A 19,500-nucleotide genomic window follows, 5' to 3' on the forward strand; every position below is an offset into this window, starting at 1 on the left:
TTAAAAAAGATCCATTTGTCTGATTTATCCCCAGCCCTAAATAAGAAATAAATTCTTAAGTAAATTCTCTAATTTAATTTGTTCTCACTGTAGACCAGACTGATACAAATAGGACTGTTTAATCTCTCCATATTTTATTTCCTATCCCAAAGCTAATATGTGGAAACAGGCTGTTAATCCAGAGTAGAATACCTTTATATAACAGATCTTTCAGATAAGATTTATTTCTCTTTTGATCTGCTTAGAGTAGTTAAAAATGTTTTCTCCTCTCTTAAGCTTATCAGAAATGCCAAAGGACTGAGAAAAAATGCGGGGGAAATGAAGGTCTCTAGTGGTTTTAGTTTACAGCAGAGATTTCTCATTCTTTCTTGAGGTCCATCCACTGCTGTAGCATGACCATTTATTCAGACAATGCACATACATAAAAATCCCTAATATTTCACTGACCATTCTACTGACCCTGTCTGGGCACTTGCCAACACCCATTCCAGTAAAAAAAAAATTCCCAAAAATGGTAACTGTGTCAACACATAGCCTAACACATGGCCCTGGACAATTTGTAATTATGTCAGAGCACTTTGAGTGCTGTTTAATGTAAAATATATCTCTCAGGAATTATTTTGTTCCCTATGCCTTTCATTAAAGCTGTCAATCTATGATTGTTTAGTAATATTAAGAATGGCCATTACCATTTTGTAAAATGTTCCCAGTATCTGTAATTTCTGTGGGATATCAATGTAGAAAATATTAACATTCATAAAATATTACTCAGTCATTTTCTGAATAAATTAAATTCAAATGTGTTTCCACAAATTACAACACATTATTTATTTTATACAAGTTTGTCAAATTTACTCTGAATAATTTACTCATAGTTCTCATAGTATTCTCTATATTTAGTATTTCATTAAGTATAAATCAATATGTACATTTATATCTAAAATTGGAGCAGAGCTTTTGCACACAGAACTATTTTAAATACTGCATCCTGCATGCATAATAGCAAGGAATTACAGCTCATTAAAATGTTGAAACTGTGGTTAAGCAAGTAATGTTCTCCATTCTTATAATGTAAAGTTTCCTCAGGAAAATATTTTCACAGAATCATAGAATGGTTTAGGTTAGAAAGCACATTAAAAAATCTAGTTCCCAACCCCTGCCATGGAGAGGGGTACTTTCTACTAGAACAGTTTGTTCAAAACCTCATCCAACCTGGTCTTACACACATCTATAAATGCGGCAAACACAGCTTCTGTAGACAACCTGTTCCAGTGCCTCACCAGCCTTAACCATTCTGTGAATTTGTGATACAGCAAAGGGTGAAAAAAAATAAGAATAGAATAGCATTTTTCATAGCAACTCGTATGCAGAATAGTTCATTATTATAAATACAGATTTTCCCTCACTTATTTCCTCTAAGTGAGGACCTGATGAGACTAGTTCATGTTTTTGGGGATTTTTTGATCATTTCTATGTAATTTAATTTCTTGTCTTGAGCCAATGACTGTAACAATGCTTTTCAATGATAACCATCTGAATCACATACATTTAATCAGCTGTTGCTTGCTTGAGGCTAAAGTTTCTTCTGATGGTATCTATACTAGATGTAGACATCTTTTTGCTATCTTGAGACATTTTTCATTTTAAGACCTTTGCCGTCTCCTGTTTTTGTCAATGTAAGTATGTAGGGTCTCTATCTCCAGGACACCCACTATTTAAGACCCCTTTTGTTAAATCACATCTGCCTTTCAATGCAAAGCAGTGCTTACATCCTCATAGAGAGTTGTTTTTACCTTCACACTTTGTTTTTCTCTTAAAGTTCTAAGTTATTTTCTTAATTCCTCAGTGCCTGTATCCTTTCAATTTACAGAATACAAAAAGGTCATAATTTTGTTGTGTTGCTAGGGTTAGTCTCTGTATATCTAGATCACCTGGTGAAACCACTATGACAACACTTCTGCTTGGAGATAATGTTTATATGTACTGACCCATGAAAGTCATTCAAAGTACAGTTACATGCCCAGTTTACCAGAATCACTGCTGGCTTAGCATGATCATATATCAAACACTTGATGTAGGCATGGACCTTGCAGATGACACTCTATTTCAGTAGGCTTTTAGCTAGCTGCCTGCTTTTCCTTTTGCTACTGGCAGTAATTCCTGGAAAACTAGAATTTGGGTTGAAGATCCCTGCTGTTCCTGCATTCTGCTTTCTAGGTAAATAGTTTTCACAGAAAGCAGCTGTATCTGGTTTGTCAGTAGCCTTCTATTTACACAGACAAAGCAATGATATTAGAATTATATAGATAATATTTTTAGTTTAGCATAAGAAGTCTAGAAATAAACTATATTTTTGCTTTAACATTCATTAAGCTCATACATCAGCAGTCTGCCCTTAGCTTGGATATAATATTTTTGTTGTCAGTCATTTTAATGGAATTTCCTAACTGTACCTGCTGCACTGCCAGATGCATTGACTGACTGCAAGTTCCACAGGGTGACTTGGTTTATGAGAAGAACTGAAATGAGCAGCATATTGAAAATGTTGCAGAACTGTACTATTTCAGCCTAGAAAAAGTCTGTTTCTGTATGTCTCTGATGAGCTATTTTATTGTGTCATATGCCACAAAATGAACATTTCTACTGTGTCACTCTCAGATGCTTATTATGGGCAAAAGGAATATGACATATGTATGGAGGGAAAGCTTTACAATTAGCCTACTCTTATCAATCTAATCAAAACACAGCAGATATATTGTCTAGTTAAAACAATACTAATACTCCATGCCCCTCCCCCAAAAAAAACAACAACAACAACAACAACAACAAAATCCTTGTTAATTGCCACCTAGAATGCCTATAAAAGAAGTTATTCTATCCACCTTCTGTGGTATTATGTCATGGCTTCCAATGTTCCTCTGGATGACAAAGTTAATGATTTTTCTCAAGAAAAGAGTAGAGGAGAAGTGTTCAATGACCTGAGCTGTTTGGTGGGAAAACCATGATATTTATGGGTTTTTTCTCAACAATAGAATCCACTTGGGTGCATTTTTTTATGTCCCAAGTAGACTGCAAGTCTTTTACTTTCCAACTGGTTCCCAGATTTTTTGGTAGTTGCACAACAGCTCACCTTAAATGAATTGACATAAAGGACAATTCTTTGTTGTAGTGATTTCCTCACTTGGTCAGGCTTGATTACAGGATGCATTCACAGACCTTATAGCTGAAGTGTGGCAGTGCTCAGCTGGACATCAGCCAGTTCTGAAAACAGATGAAAATCAGCTCAGACCAAGGCAGGCCCAGTGAAACAGAGATCCTGTTCTGATGTCGTAATAAAATTTAAGTCCTGTTTTAGTATTGGCAAAATATGATTTGCTAGAACACACTTCATCTTCTAAGTGTTGACTGTAATGTTATTGGTCAGTGATCAGTTTGCGTGCAAATACTTCCATGAAATTAGAATCTATAAGAAAGTTATAGTAATTACTTCAGAATATCCCAATACTGTTATCTTTTCCTGATGTCCACTAAAGTATATCCAACTCAGTGTATCTGGGAACTGTATCCAGGTATAGTATATACCCAGGGTATTCCAGCACATTTCCCATACAGTATCATTATATACATGGAGTTATTACTGCATTCACTGATGCTAACATATTAACTTTTCAAGATTGAAGTACAAGGTCCAATGGAGCAAGTCTTGCCCAAGATCAATAACTCCTTGAATGAATGAAATTCACAGAATCACAAAACATCCTCAGTCAAAAGAGATCCACAAGAATCATCCAGTCCAATTCCTGGCCCAGTACATTGTCCAAACTTGAACTCTGTCAGGCTGGTGCTGTGACCACTTCCCTGGGAAGCCTGTTTCAGCCTCCCTCTGGCTGAAAAACCTTTTTCTAATACCCAACCCAAATCCCCTGACACAGCTTCAGGCCATTCACTCAATCCCTGTCACTGGTCACCACAGAGAAGAGATCAGTGTCTGCCCCTCGTCTTCCCTTAATGAGGAAGTTTGTAACTGCAGTGAAGTCTTCCCTCCATCTCCTCTTCTCCAGGCTGAACAGACCAAGAGACCTCAGCTGCTCCTCATACGGCTCCCCCTCTGCAAGACTCTGGTATAGTACAGCAGTTTGACAGAGTAAGGAATATTTTTTTTTTTCTGCTTGCTTATAGATTTTATCTGGTACCCTCGAGCCAATAAGATTGTTACTTTGTCTAATCAAACTACAGTCACAGTACACTTGTTCTAGCAGTTATCTCACCCAGAGACATCCTATTAGATTCCCAATTTCTAACTGTTAGCCTTTTCCATTGATAGCAGAACCTCCCATCTCCCTTGTTCAAAATCATTTGAATGTCCTTCACGTTAAAACTCTCTGACCTACTACATCTGGAACTTTGCTTTTTCTCTCTCTTACTATGGCCTTTTCTTCTGCTTTATTTTTGTCTTTAAAAGCTTTAAATCTTATCTTACTATGTTATCGTGTATATATATCAGACAGCTTAAATGGATGTTTCTTAGTACTGAAAACTCTCAATTCTTTTGATTAATCTTAAAAAACCCATCACACTTATAAAATGCCCAGAAATACCTGCCAGTAAATATTCAAATTCTGAAAGGACCACACTGCTTCTAAGAACTTTAACAGTTTGCTCTCTATTTATCAATAAGAGAGTAAAGGGTAACTTGATGTCAGTCAATTTTATATAGTTCCATTTTTGGTCTCTTTTATTTGATTGAGAATTTTTTTAGGATATGGAAATTAGAGAAATTCATATTCAAAATAAACATGCTATTAAAATTAGCATAATTAAGCATTCAAACAATCTGAGTAATAACGTGATGTTTTCCACAATTTTTAATCTTCAATTTCAGATGAAGTGTGCCTTGAGAGAATCATTTTAATTCAACCAAAAATTCTAATCTTGAAGAAAATATGTAAATATATGACTAGAACAATTTTTAAAAAATTTTATACTGGAGATCAGACCAGATTATTTTTTCTCTTGTTGATAGCTGAAAGTGCTAAACCATGAACAAGAAATCATGAATGTTTATTCTCAGTTTAGATCTTCTATCTAATTAAATCTGATACTTTTATCTCTCTAACTTAATGGTAGGTTTCTCAGCACCCTAAAATTTTAATATTTAATTTAATGTTCAGCATGAATATATAATATTTCAGTATTATAATATGAGCAGTTTTATTTTATGTCATTTATTATTTCAGATTTCCATAAATTTGAGGTTTTCATTAAGGCATATATTGGATTATATGTTTATAAAAGACAGAAATTAATTTATCAGTATTTCTTATTAAACTCTTTCTAGAAGTAAAAAGCTGGCTGACAGCAGCTAATGTGCCCCATCAATGAAGAAGACTTTTTAGAGTAAAAGATAATTAGACACATAAAATAAGTCGAAAATTTGCATATTTCTCCTGTCTTCAACCAGCTCTAACAGAGAGAGAAAGAGATCTTAAATAATAACAACCAGTAAAATTATGGCATGCATTTTACCTTGCATAAATCCCATTAAATGACTTGCAAAACTTCCTTAATTCAAAAAACACTGCATTTTTTACTTCTTCAGTACCACTTCCTTAAAAACGAGTTAATAGAAGGAAGAGGAAATTAAATTCAGAATAAAATATAAAAGAAAATAGATTAAGAAAAGTTATGGTTATTCTAATGCTATAATATTTTTCCCAGTTAATATTGTTGCAACATTTAGGAGAAAAAACAAAACAACCAAACAAAACACAAACACAGACTCATCAAACTATAAATGATACTATATGCCATGATTACAATGCTTTGCAACAATTCAATAATCTTGTTTTGCTTATTTCTTTTGGTGATCATACCTTAATTCTTTGTGTTTAGAATGAAAAATTTAAGGTTGTTCTAAAGCATTTTTGTGGTTCCTAGAAGGGCTAAATTCTTTAATATTGTCCTAGGGTGATGTTATGGTGTTTGTATCTCCAATCATGTGTTCTGTTTACGTTTGATATTATGTTCTGTGCTTTCAGAACTGACTCTGAAAGTGAAGGTTTGTTTTGCCTTGTTATCATCTGGTTCACCTCCCCCTATGGTCTGCTGTCTAGAAAAGGCTAGTTCTGGCTGGATGGCTTTTGCTTTGCTTGCTTGCTTGCTTGGCTTGCTTGCTTTGCCTGCTTGCTTGCTTTGCTTGCTTCCTAGTTAGGTTAGCTAAGCAGTGCAATTCTTTCCCTGGACTGTTGCTTTTTCCTTTCCTCTTCCTGAATACCATCCAACCTGCTCTGGACTGGGATCTGGGAAACACCAAGGAACACCAGGAGCTTGCATTTTGTGATCTGCAGCAGCCATCCCCAGTGCTGGAGAGCAATCCCCAGCGTCCAGACCCGGGCGACCACTCCCAGGAAAGACCTTCTGGATTTGTTCATCTCTTCAGAGTGGTGAAAGAGTTTTGTTGTCATCTAGTGTTGTTAATTGTTTTGGTGCTGGGGAGTGCTTTGTTCGTTGAATAAACAGGTTCTTTTCCACTTCTCTCTCAGAGGAAATTTTTCCCTGAACCAGGTGGGTGGGGAGGGGCCATGGGGGTTTATTTCCTGGGGGCTCCTTTCAGAGGGCTTTCCCCAAATTTGCCCTAAACTAGGACAAATATATAAAGGAAATAATAGTTTATTTAATGTAGTTAAAAGGAATTACAAAAACAAAGGCCAAACAACATATATTGCATAAACTAACTACATTCTCCCTAACGAGGCAATCTGTCCATGTTGCTACACTATTTCTATGCAGATTCATAAACTCACTACCAGCCATTAATTATGTATTTATTGAAGCAATTAACCATGGAAGTGGCTTTACTGTCAGAGATATGATGTATAACCTAAGAGTTATTAGGTTAATGAGGAACAGGAAGTGCTTTCGAACCAGGACAGGTATTTTGTTGGCAGCGTCACTAATTACCCTGATAGGTTTTAACATGAGGATTCTGCATCCGGAAATTTTGCTGGTTTTCCTTTCTCTCTAGCCACAAGAAAAATAAATCCTTATCTTTTCCAATTGCCTGTAATATTTATGATAGAATCATAGAAAGGTTTGGGCTGGAAGGGACCTCTAAAAATCATTTAGTCCAATATCCCTGACATGGGAGGGGACATAACTGGATTATAACTTTGTTCAAAGACATTGTATCTCAATTCAACACTTCGCATGAAAAAAAGATTCCTATTATTTACAGTTTGGGTAATATTCTTTGATGTAGCAAGAATCACTTTGTTTGCTGCAAGAATCACTTTACATAAGCATAGACCTAATAGACTTAAAGAATGCATAGGACAGAAGAAAATTTACTATTATTAAAGCTGGATGAAGAGCAATTAAATTTTATGGTGTTGTCTTACAGACATAGCACAAATGAAATTAATGGACTAAGTATGTGCTAAAATACATAAAAGATCAAAGTCTAAATCTGTTTTATAGTCTGCCAGCAGTTATACAAGTCAAGTACCTCTTATTCAAGTGTCAAGAGCCTATTATTCAAATGTTGGTCTAGAAAAATATTGCTATTCTCTTTCTGTGAAAGTAGCAATAAGTGAATACATAGAAAAGCTAAATTAATGTTTAAATGTTATTGGCTTCTAAAGGAATACAGGGGGTATGTGTTTTAGTTTGGGGTTTTTTGAGGGTTTTTGTTTGGTTGACTGGTTTTGGTTTTGGCTTGTTTGTTATTTTTGCTTTTGTGGGCAGGGAGGTTTATTTTTCAATTAATGAAAAAAGAGATCATTGACATGGAAAATTGAAAGTCTGATGCATCAAGAGTACTAATGTTAATGAATATATGTTCTATAATTGTACAATACAGTACCATATTGCTTGAACATTATTAGATTCTCCATGATAGACTTAATTTCAGTTGGAGGATTCTAGTAGACTGCAGAAGATAAGTATGCTATAATTCTACTTTTTGAATTCTAGGTTAGATCACCTACACCAGTATTATAAAAGAGATCATATTTAAGAAATTGTTGTTATTAGGAATAATAGTTCCATCAACGAGCTCTAAGACAGTTAGTTGCCAGTGCTCGACCCACTCATTAATATTCCAAGCTAGTTACAAAGAAAACATTAGGAACCACAAGCAAATATTTTAATACCAAATATATAGTCCTACTAAATAACAAAAAATTCCATATTAAACTAGGTAAATTTGTATTATTCAATGTCTAAGGTTGCAAATGGGGGTACATATTTTATTGCCATATGTTGGAGGGGGGTCAGTTATCTTCTGCTAATTGGGCCACCTGTTAAAACCAAGTGGCGCAGTTTTCTTTATCTCTTCCACAGCCAATCCTCCCTCTCAGAGATCTCTTCTGTTAATGGGCCATTGAGTGTCATTCCATGACTGATAAAATTACATCATCCCATAGGGAGGTGCTCCACCCAGGAGGAGGAGCCAAGTATTCCTACCTGGATATAGTCTGAGATTTGGAACACCAGACAGTCTTTTCACACCGGATTCCCGGAGGAGCAGCTTCCTTCTCCATTGGACTCTCAGAGGAAAACCAGGCCCATCTACATCACCAGTGAATCTGCAGAGGAGAACTACACTCTTCTACAGGCTCACTGCTTCAACAGAACCACACCTGTCACTGCAGGAGGACTGCAGCCACCATTTAATGGCACTGCTATGAACAGACTGATCAACAGTGTCAGGTCGTATTCTGATTCTGTCAGTGTTGTTCAGTATTACTGCATTTTTATTTTTTATTTTCCCTAATAAAGAACTGTTATTCCCACTCCCATATATTTGCCTGAAAGCCCCTTAATTTCAAAATTAAAATAATTTGGAAAGAGAGGGTTTGCATTTTCCACTTTAGGGGATGCTCCTGCCTTCCTTAGCAGACCCCTGTCTTTTCAAACCAAGACATCCAATAACAGGTCTATTCAATTACAGATTAAACAAAATAAAACCTACCCTTTTCCTACTACAATAAGATCAGAAAATATATATAACTGAAAATCCTGAAAACTATTTCTTTATGAAAGCAACTCAGCTAACAAAAGCAGAAATACAAGCTTATACAAAATGTATTTAAATAATGTTTGAAAAGGCTTCTTTTGTTTTTGTTTTTGGGGTGTTTTTTTTTTTTTTTGCAAGACACCTGTGTATTATCACTGAAATATTTACTGTTTTAGCAGAAATGCTGAATCTTAAAAATCTGCTTATTTAAAGTCAAAAGACAAATTCTGGAAATGTGTGTATGTGTCCTTGCATGCACATACAAAGCTTTCTACAAATATTTGAAACTTCAGGCAAAGAATATTCAGCGTACTTAGACATTTTACATCCTAATAAGGCAGCAAATTTTTTTTTTTTACCCCAGAATGAGATAAAATTGATTACTTTGTAAATAGTTATCACACACAGTATTGTCAGGAGCTGTTGATTGTTTAGGTTTAAAATAAAAAAACAATTCCTTTTCTTTTTAATTACACAGTGTATCAGTTTGAAAAAGTTCATAACATTCACAAAGTTCCTATACATTTAATATTAAACTTTCATATTTTTACTGATATATATTGCAACACAATTTTTTTTTCTGAACTTGGATATATTTTCTGGCCTTGTAAAACTGAGAACTTTCCTTTTAACAAGGCAAAAGATTAGAAAAGAAATGTAGTCCAGGAACTGTAGCCACTGTGCTATCATCTTTTCACACTCTTTCCTCAAAGCTCACATAAGGTGGAATAACATATGTGCTTCCTGACAAGTATGCAGCACACAGAGCAAGATGCACTTTTGCCACAAAAGGTCATACTGTGCTGTTCAGTGATGATTTCCTCATTAACCTAGTTTTTAACCAGGCTATGGTTCTTGCTTTAGGCATGTCCTTAGTTCTTCTCCATGGACACTCTTAGCACCATTAATTCTTCATTTTTCAATTAATTGCTCACAAATTAAATGGACTAATATTCTGGGGATTTTGAAAACCACTGTATTTTTATAATGACAATTTTATTTGTGTTCCTAAATTTTATTCATTTTTATTTTAAAGACATCTACTGAAGGACACAATAAAGTTATTGGAAAATATTATAGTTGCATTCAAGGTTTTTATATAGCTCTAGCAATTTAATATGGTGTATTATCCATCTGAACTTTGAACAGCATTTCTGGAAAAATACTGGTGATAGACCTCAGGTCACCAGTGCTCAGGAAAGGTGCATCCAAGATCATCTGTGCTGTCAGCTCAGTTTGCTATTTCACTCTTTTTCCTCCATCTATCTGTGCAATGACAGTTAGTTTTCAGAAACAAGAAAGCTTTGACAAGGAAACTGCTGTTAGTAAGGACAATGAAATAATTTTGTGGTGTTATGATAAAAAAATACCCCAAATTTAAATATAACCATACTGCATATTTGTTATCTGTTAAGCAAAATATAAATTTTGGAAAATATATAATTTTTATACACTATTGAGCTTTTTGACCCTTCAATTCTGTTTCAAACTGTAGTGACATTCCCAATTTTTTAGCTCTTCCCTAATAATTGTTAAAAATCATTATCCACTTTGAAATGTGGTGTCCAGCCTTTCTGAGTATATGAGTTGCATGACAAATATCATTAAATGTCTCCTGAAACACACTGTGTGCCTGTCAAAATCAAGCATAAGAGGAGTACTACAGCTGCGGTTCCATTCATGACATGTTATGAAAAAATCATTAAATTAAGCTCCATTGGGCAAACAAATATATGTAAGTGATTTGTAGATGTTTAGCTTTGCAGTCTTCTTTCTTTTAGATTATCATTTCCAGTCTATCATGTTTCCAAAATGTAAATGCAAAACAAGTTATTAAAAACTCAAAATTTAGTACATATATATATATATCTGTATGCAAATACATAGATACAGTGATATTGGACAACCTGTGGTAATTTCCCGATTCCACGATTTTTCAAAATCACCTAATAATATTAATACCTTGTAGTTTTAATATCTTAATCTCTGAATTCAGATTTATCCAGATTAATACCTTAATCTGAATAAATTCAGTAGAATAAATAAAGTTTTTTGTGTAAGTATTTTGTTTGATTATTTATTCTTTCTTATTGACAAAACACTCAAAGAGTAGCTGCTTAAGAAGGAACCCTTCACAATGCACATATAAATAATTTTGACACTGTACAAGAACAGAAGCATAAGAATTAGTATTATTGCCAAACTCAGAGAAAAAAATCTCACATAAATCTTGTATTCTCTAGATTGTGAAGGCCATGTCGGCCCAGAAGAACTGCCAGCAGGTATTTGTTTGGTTTTTTTTAGGTTAAGACGATTTAGCTGATTTGGACATAGTCTTAAAGAGAATTAGTCCCTCTGAAAGCCTCCCTTTTTTATTTTGGTTTAATGACTTGATTCTCAGACTTTTCATGAGCTAAAGCTATGCAAAGTTTATGCAATGCCTTCAGTTAATTATGTTGTAGCAATGTTAAAATCCCCCATTGTAATTACAAAGAATGATATGTGAAGGAATGAATATATTGGGTATTATTAATGTTCAGTTTAGGTCTTAGCAAATTCTTTGTTTTCTAAATCTCATAATTTATTGCATATATCTTGTACTATTGTTTCACTATAATCTGTATATAACAATTAGTTTTGTTTTTTGGAACTTTAGTAATTAGTGGCATCAAAACAATGAGAAATTTTAGTAGTTATCAGATTGACTCATTAAGATGAAGTATCTTTAAATATGCATAAATTTTTGTTAGATCTGTGAAAAGAGTGACATAATAGAAAAGATAAGCAAGGTGATATGTACTGCATCATTAACCAAAACATACCTTAACATAACAATATACCTTCTAAGAGCAGCAGATAAAAAGGAGCAATGTGGGGAAGCCAAATATCCTGCTGAAAATCTCAGTTTTAAGCTTTTCTGGCTTAGTGGTATTAAATGTCAAGAAAAGTAATCATGCTACATAGGGCTTCGTTAATTAAATGAACACCAAAAAAGCCCTCAAACCTAGTAAACATGCAAAAAAAAAAAAAAAAATCTGAAGCTGCTGAGCATTAGGACAATTTACTGGAATTGCACATAGACAGATATGTTGACTTTCACGTGAGAAACTATAGCTATGCAGCTTATACTTTATTCTCATTTTTGTTAATGTTTTATGTTAGCAACATGTTATGCAGACACACTTGATACTATACCTTTGACCTAGGCAAAATGATTTATTCTTAGTGTTTTATAAACCAAAACTATTGATAAGCATAATTTTTGCAGTATTAGGCAAAACATAATTTTTATTTCTTCAAATAATTTTAATATTTTAATAACTTTTAAAAAATTCTTTCCTTAATTTTCTGTCTATTTTAGAACATTGAATTTATGCCCAGAACACACAAGACTCAAATAAATTGGTGGCACAAAGTAACTTCCTTTGAAACCTTCAGAATGGGTGCTATTTTTCTCAGGGATTACAGGAATTATGACTGAAAAATATAGATGCCATCTCAGCTTCATCTGTGAATATTTTTCTGGGAATAATTAAAATTAAGAATCTGTTCTTTGATAATAAATAGTTGAGAAAGATATTGAATATGTCCCTAATTACTTGTATGGTATACAGTTAAATAAGTTAAGTTTATTATTATAATTTATTGCTTTCAGCTGAAACTGATAAACTCATAGATTTATGCAGTAACTGTCACTTTCATATGAATACCAAATGATCATTTAGTAAGCAGTTTTAAACACTTCAAGCCATAGAATCTTATTTTTTTAAATACATGTATTTGAATGTTTAAAATAAATATGGATCAAACTTTAGTAAATTTTATTTGATCAAACTTGTTCTCATATGAGACATGACTGCTTGATGCTTCAGTTGCACCTTAATTGGTTCAATTATATGCAAAATATTACATTAGGTTTTCTAGAGGTTGTATAATTGGAGATTAGTGATAAAGATTAGAAAATGTGAAAATGGGAAAGTATGTGTGTGCTCGTTTAGTCTGGAGTAGAGGTAATTTTCTTCAAGTAGCTAGCATGCAACAGTGTTTTGAATTTCTTCTGCAAGCAGTGCTGATAACACAGGGGTGGTTTTGTCACTATTGAGCAGTGCTGACATAGTCAATGCTTTTCTGCCTCTCACCCCACCTCAGCAGCAAGGAGGCTGGGCATATACACAAGAAGCTGGGAGAAGACACAGTCAGAACAGCAGATCCAAACTGACCACAGCGGAATTCCATGCCCTATGCCATATGATTAGCACTAAAGAACTGGGAGAGGAAGGTGTAACATGTAGGTGTTTAGACTGATGATGTTTTCTTCCCAAGCCACTAAGCATAATACAGCCCTGTTTTCTGGAATGGACTGAACATCTGTGGCAGATCTTCAGTCACCACTTCCACAGGAAGTGGTGAATTAATTCCATATTTTGCTTTGCTTGCACTTTCAGCTTCTGCTTTGTCTATTAAACTGTTTTTATCTCTATGCATAAGGTCTCTCTCTTTTTTTTTTTTCAGATTTTCTCCCACATCTTGCTGTGGAAGAGGGAGTGAGCAGCTGCATGGTGCTTGGTTGCTGGCTGAGATTAAACCATGACAGTCCTTTTTGGTACCCCACATGGTACTCAAAGTGTTTGAGATAATGACAGATTTGACTGGAAAGTCCTAGAGCAAATCCATAGCTGTTATTATTGTTCAGCTATGAATTGTCTGGCTTCTGTGCTTGACACTGAGCTTGCTTGCCTTGCTATTAGTATGGTGCTTCTTTTAGCCTCTGCTGCTATTCCTGTGTGCCAGCAGAGAGCAAGGATGAACCTCCAGTGTGAATTCAAGTAGAAGGGGCCTTGACCTATGGATGACTTCATGTGCAAGCAGGACACCATAAAGCATCTGTGGCCATGGATAAGTGCACACCAGGGCAGGTATATCTGAAAGGACCTGTGCTGGGGTTATGATGTGCCACAGCAGGTATATGTCTGAAGGGTCTGTGGCCCAAGGATAAGTCCATACTGCAGCAGAAGCAGGTACATCACAAAGCATCTGTAGCTGTGGAGAAGTCCATGATGCAGCAAGTTCACCTTGAAGCACCAGTGGACAATTGTGCATGAGGTTGTGCTGGAGCTCCTCAAAGTTTGTGACCATGAATGAGCCCAAGACAGAGTCGGAACACCTACAGAGGGATTCCAGCCATGGGTGTAGATGTGTTGGAGCAGGGTCACAGCTCACAGGACTGTTGCTGTGGGTAAGGCCACACAGGAGCAGATATATTCCTGAAGATGTTGTGGCCCATGAGCAAGGCCACACTGGAACATGGGCATCTCAGTGAAACTGTGGCTGTGGACTAGTCTATGCTGCAATAGGTATAGCCCCAAAATGACTGTCTCATATATAAATCTGGCTCATATATAAATGGAGCTGGTACACTGTTCAATAAATCCAATCCAGAGCAGAGCCAAGGGAAGGAGTTCATTGTAATGTTTAACTCAAAGTTCTGATTCAAAAGGACCAGTGATGCAGGTTATTATGTAAATTCCTTGACTCTGTAAACTGGGATTTGAACTGCATATTTTATGAATTACTATAGCAGGAACCCCTTGTTTGCTGGCCAGATTAGGGGGAAGAACAGGAGTTAATTAGTTAATCCCTGTAACCTGACCTAAACAGACTAGGAGTGGAGATTGGGGCATATAAAAAATTAACTCTATGCCATTCAAAACCAGCACAGGACACACCCAGCATCACTACACTGAGCATATTATAGACAGCTAATACGAGCCATATTGGTAATGGGGTTGAACTGCGTATTGCAATTGCTGTATTTTACAAAAAAACCCCTTACATTTGTATTGCATTATGTAGCATATTCTGTATTACTGCTAAGTCAGAAATCTTCTGTAAAATAAACTATAACAAGCAAGTTGATATTAAGTATTATATCCTCCATGCATGGAATAGTTAAAAGAACCCAGTCAGAGAGTATTAAACTCTGTCAGAGGGCAAGGAAAAGTAGATGAAAATATTAAAAAGGAGAATAAGCCAGCATTTTTTGAGATATTCTAGATACTAAAAATATTAAACTATATTGTATATACTCTATATACTGGAAGAAAATTTTCCAGCATTTTTTCAGACTGTTGGACAGTAACAGGAGGAAAGTCTCAGAATGACTGTAAGAAGAAAATCACATTAAAATTATGAATTTAATATTTCAATAGAGCTTAATTAAAGGAAAATATTATTAAAATAATTTCTGATAGTTTAATGGTCAGCGCAGGAATTCTAGCTATATTGCATTTGTTTACTTTCCTTATTTTCTTTATTCTTATTTATGTTAGTAAAACCAGATTACCTTTTTTTAAGTGAGAAATCAAATAACCATAAGCACTGTATGGAAACTATACAGGTGTAACAAAGGCCTCTCAGAGGGTACAGGAATATCTACTAAAGATAGTTTTTTACATGTTATAGCTCACAATACCTCATGAGTTCTTCAGCTTTAAGTCAATTCATTATCACCAGATAAAGTTTATGAAGCTCTCTTGTACTCAGATCTATCAGAAAGACTGTCAAGGGATTACTAAGCAGTGACCTCATGTAACATGTTATTGATTTCAAATTGAAACTTAATTCCTAACTCTACAAAAGGACTGTAGTCCTGTCTACCACAACTGTGTCTGAAAAGAAGTGTGAGTACTGTAAATAAATTCATTTTCTTGGACATTACACTTGATGAGTTGAAAAGTCCTTTGGACACCTTCAGATTTGTCAGTGTCAAGTTTTGAAAAAGGTAACTCAAGATTTCCTTTAACTGTGAAGTAGAAGTTAAGGGCATGAATTTACTTTTTCTGTGATGAATATTAATTGCTACATTCTTATTCAGAAATAAAAAAAAGGGGAATTAGGCAAATTCAAGTAATGTTTAAGAAGTTGTGACACATTTAGACCTGAAGTGGGTACAAATAAAAAATAGTTCACTGTATATTCTGTTAACATTTTTCTATGCCATCAAAGATTTATTTTTTCTCTTTTTCTTTTAATTGTTCCAGAGGTAATCCTATGCTGATTGTTCATAAGCCCCTTCAGCTTCAGTAGAGTTTGAAGCTGCAGACACTGAACCTCTGTCAGGATATGCCTCTCTAAGGTCTGGTAAGCAGAGGAAGTTCTACAGTTACAGACATTTGATAAGGCTGAAGGAAGTTAATGCAGAGTACATCAGTCAAACGTCTTCCCTACTGAATACATATGGAAAAGAACTCTCTACTGAAACTGTTGAATAATTTCTCTGAATCTAAAGAAATCAAGATTTCAGCTGTAGGACCACTAGAATTTGCTTCATCAAAACAAATCACAAATATGTCCATCTACCTATTTTTCTCATCTATTATCAAGCAAAATCCAGTCCAAGCAACCTGGAAATGGAACTTGTATATAGTGATTTCACATAATCAGGTGTCAGTGATGTTTTAAAAGACACAAGCAATAACTGCTATATGGATTGAGAAGAGAAAAACTCCATTCTTAGTAACGAATTTTTTCTAGGAGTATGTTACTGAGCCAGGTGTAACATAATATAAAAAATTACAAACTAAGATTATCAGTGTCAATCTGTGAGTAATGCTGTTCAAAACACTAGACAGTGGAAGAACAAATACTAGAACAAGTGCAAGAACACTAGAACAGGTAGTGAAATATCATAGCAACCTCACCAGGTTGCTGGTGGTGAAAAATAACCAAGCCACTTGGGAATGCAGCACTGGCTTCTATAAGTTGAAGGAACTATGTAAATATCCTTAAATGAATCTGAGACTTCTGGCAAAAGAATATTACTGCGAAAAAGGTATGATCTAAAAATTGCTGAAATAAAATGCCTGAGAGTTCTGGTCTGAAAAAAATCTTTTCCCTACTTTGTGCAGAGTTCACCAGTCATCTGCAGTTTATTCCCAAGTGGGCTGAAATTACCTGTTCCTTACATGTTCTTATCATGAGTATCAGCTGCTGCATACTCTTGTGCCTATGATAAAATACAGATTAACATGGTTATTTCCTTTTTAGTGTCTTTGAATATACATGCTTCAGGGTTTCTTAACAGAGAACAGTTTAATATCTGGAAGAGCAGTAAATATTTTTGCCATCTTGGTACAGAAAAACCTGTCTTCAAATACTGGTACACTGATGAAGAGCCAATAAAGCTTACTTAATAATAGTTTCTCAATATAGTAAGACTACAAAAGATAAAAGTTGATCTATAAATAAGTTGTAAATTCTGTTGAGAGTAAAATATGTGACATGAAGAATCCAATGAGGGAAAAATTAGAATAGTGGTAAATACTTAAAATATTATTCAAAGTACATAAAATCTTGAACAAGGAACAAGCCAAAAGCTGCAGCTGGATTTTTCAAATTTTTTTTTTTTGACCTTCTTTCAGAAAGCAGGTACAAGGAATTCAATTGCTGACCTCACATTCCAGTGAGAATGAAACAAAGAACATATGATTACATAACACTGTATTTAAAAAATATAACAAAATTCTTCTTTACCTGTTTTATGATTGCTGACCTATGAAGCAACTTATTAATAACTAAAATTTGAATGCATCTGGTGTATTTAGCTTTTGATCAATAGCATGTCTTGCAACAGTCTTGACACAGGAAGACAGAGAAATTGCTCTGCAAACAATCTCTTAACTAAGTCTCTGATAAGATTTATTTATTAAAAGTAGAAACTTACTTGTCATTATTAATTATCAGATCTTGTTAGATAGTCTGTGCTATCATTTGGGACTCGCCTTTGCTGATCTTACTTGTCTTGAATGATACTTAATTCATTGATCATTCCTTGTATTGTTTAAACATGTCCTAATTGAATCCCTTTATAATTATTATTAGAGTCTCATCTCAGCATCTTTTTAATATTCTCTCTCAGTACATGATCTCATTAACAGTCATTATGACAAGTTTTGGTCTCTGGTAGCATTTTCAAACCTGCAATGCATCATTTTATAGTTTAGTTTTGGGGTTTTTTTTTCATTTTCCTTCACTTCCTTTTTCCACTTTGACTCCTAGAACAGCTGTTTGATGTTTAAAACTAATGAATGCTAATATTTTGATCTGCAATATTTCCCAAAGAGATCACACAGGTGTTGACACTGATATGACTGATGTCTGAAATCAAATGTCATCCCTAATGCTGAGGTGATGACATGTGACATTCCCCCAACAAAAACACCTTGAGTATTTTTCAAGGAAATATCTATACTTGGACCTGACTAGTGAGCAGAATGTTTTCTTATTTTTTATGAGCAGGATATTTCACCAATCTTCTACAAAACCCAAAATCATTAGAAGTAAATTATGTGCTCACCTGATATCATTTTCAGCATTTTCACTTTCTAAGAAAAAATTCAATTTGATATCAATATTGTCATTATTTGAACTTTTCCATAAATTTGTATTATTATTAGGAAAAAAAATGGCAGCATTTTATTTGGAATGGACTAGTAAAGTTGAAGTAAGTCAAAAATACCTCTTTAGGGACAGAACTTGAAAAAAAAAAAAATTACATATATTCACACAGTACGGATTGAAAACAAAACCATGTAAAGGAACATACTTTGGAAACCATAAGGGACCATGGCCAGGTGACTTTCATTTTTATCACAGTAACACATAGACTCAGACTCACTGTTCTAGTTACTGGAGAATTACATCAAAATGTTCCATCTCAAAGAGTTCTGATCCAGAGATTATTGGTTTTGAACATTTTCTATTCCAATTTTACCATAATTTCAGGGCTTTTACAGACTGATTAAACATCTGTATCAAGAGTCTTGATATAGTAGGATGTTTTGTAGTGTTAATGTCAAACAGATGAAGGATATGAATGCATCCTGGGCAGTGCCCAGTGTTTCATAATTATCAGTAATACTCTTAGACATTACAGTGACATCTTCAGTTGGACATAGGGAGAATATAAAGACTTCAGAGTGACAAATATAGGAGAAATCATATAAATCAAGAAAAGGTAAAATCCCTCTTCCATCTACCTTTCTCATCTCCAAACACTCATGTATCTGCATCTCTTCAATGCTGTTGCTGCTTCATTGGCTGTTGTGGCCAGATAAGCCAAATACCAAGTGCCCCTGGCAACCCACTGGAGGTATGGCATCACTCATGACTCTCAGATATCAGGGACTGAGTTGCTCTTTGGGAATGTTGCTGCTCATGTCTCCTACTGCCTCAATAAAACTTTGATCTATAACATATTGTCAGACTCCATTACTGTTACATCACCTCAGATCATCTTTTTTTGGTGCTATTTTTCTTTTCTGCTGTCATTGTGAATATTTTCCACTCAATTTCTTTTGCATCTCCATACTCAGAAAAACTGTAGTTTGCATCTTTCCCTTTTTTTACTGAAATGACTCACCACTTTTTAGAGTTTAAACTTTGAGTTAAGATTTTATTAAGTGGTTTTGAAATTGCAAACATAA

Source organism: Taeniopygia guttata, chromosome 4 (assembly GCF_048771995.1).
Source record: "Taeniopygia guttata chromosome 4, bTaeGut7.mat, whole genome shotgun sequence".
Classification (NCBI taxonomy): domain Eukaryota; kingdom Metazoa; phylum Chordata; class Aves; order Passeriformes; family Estrildidae; genus Taeniopygia; species Taeniopygia guttata.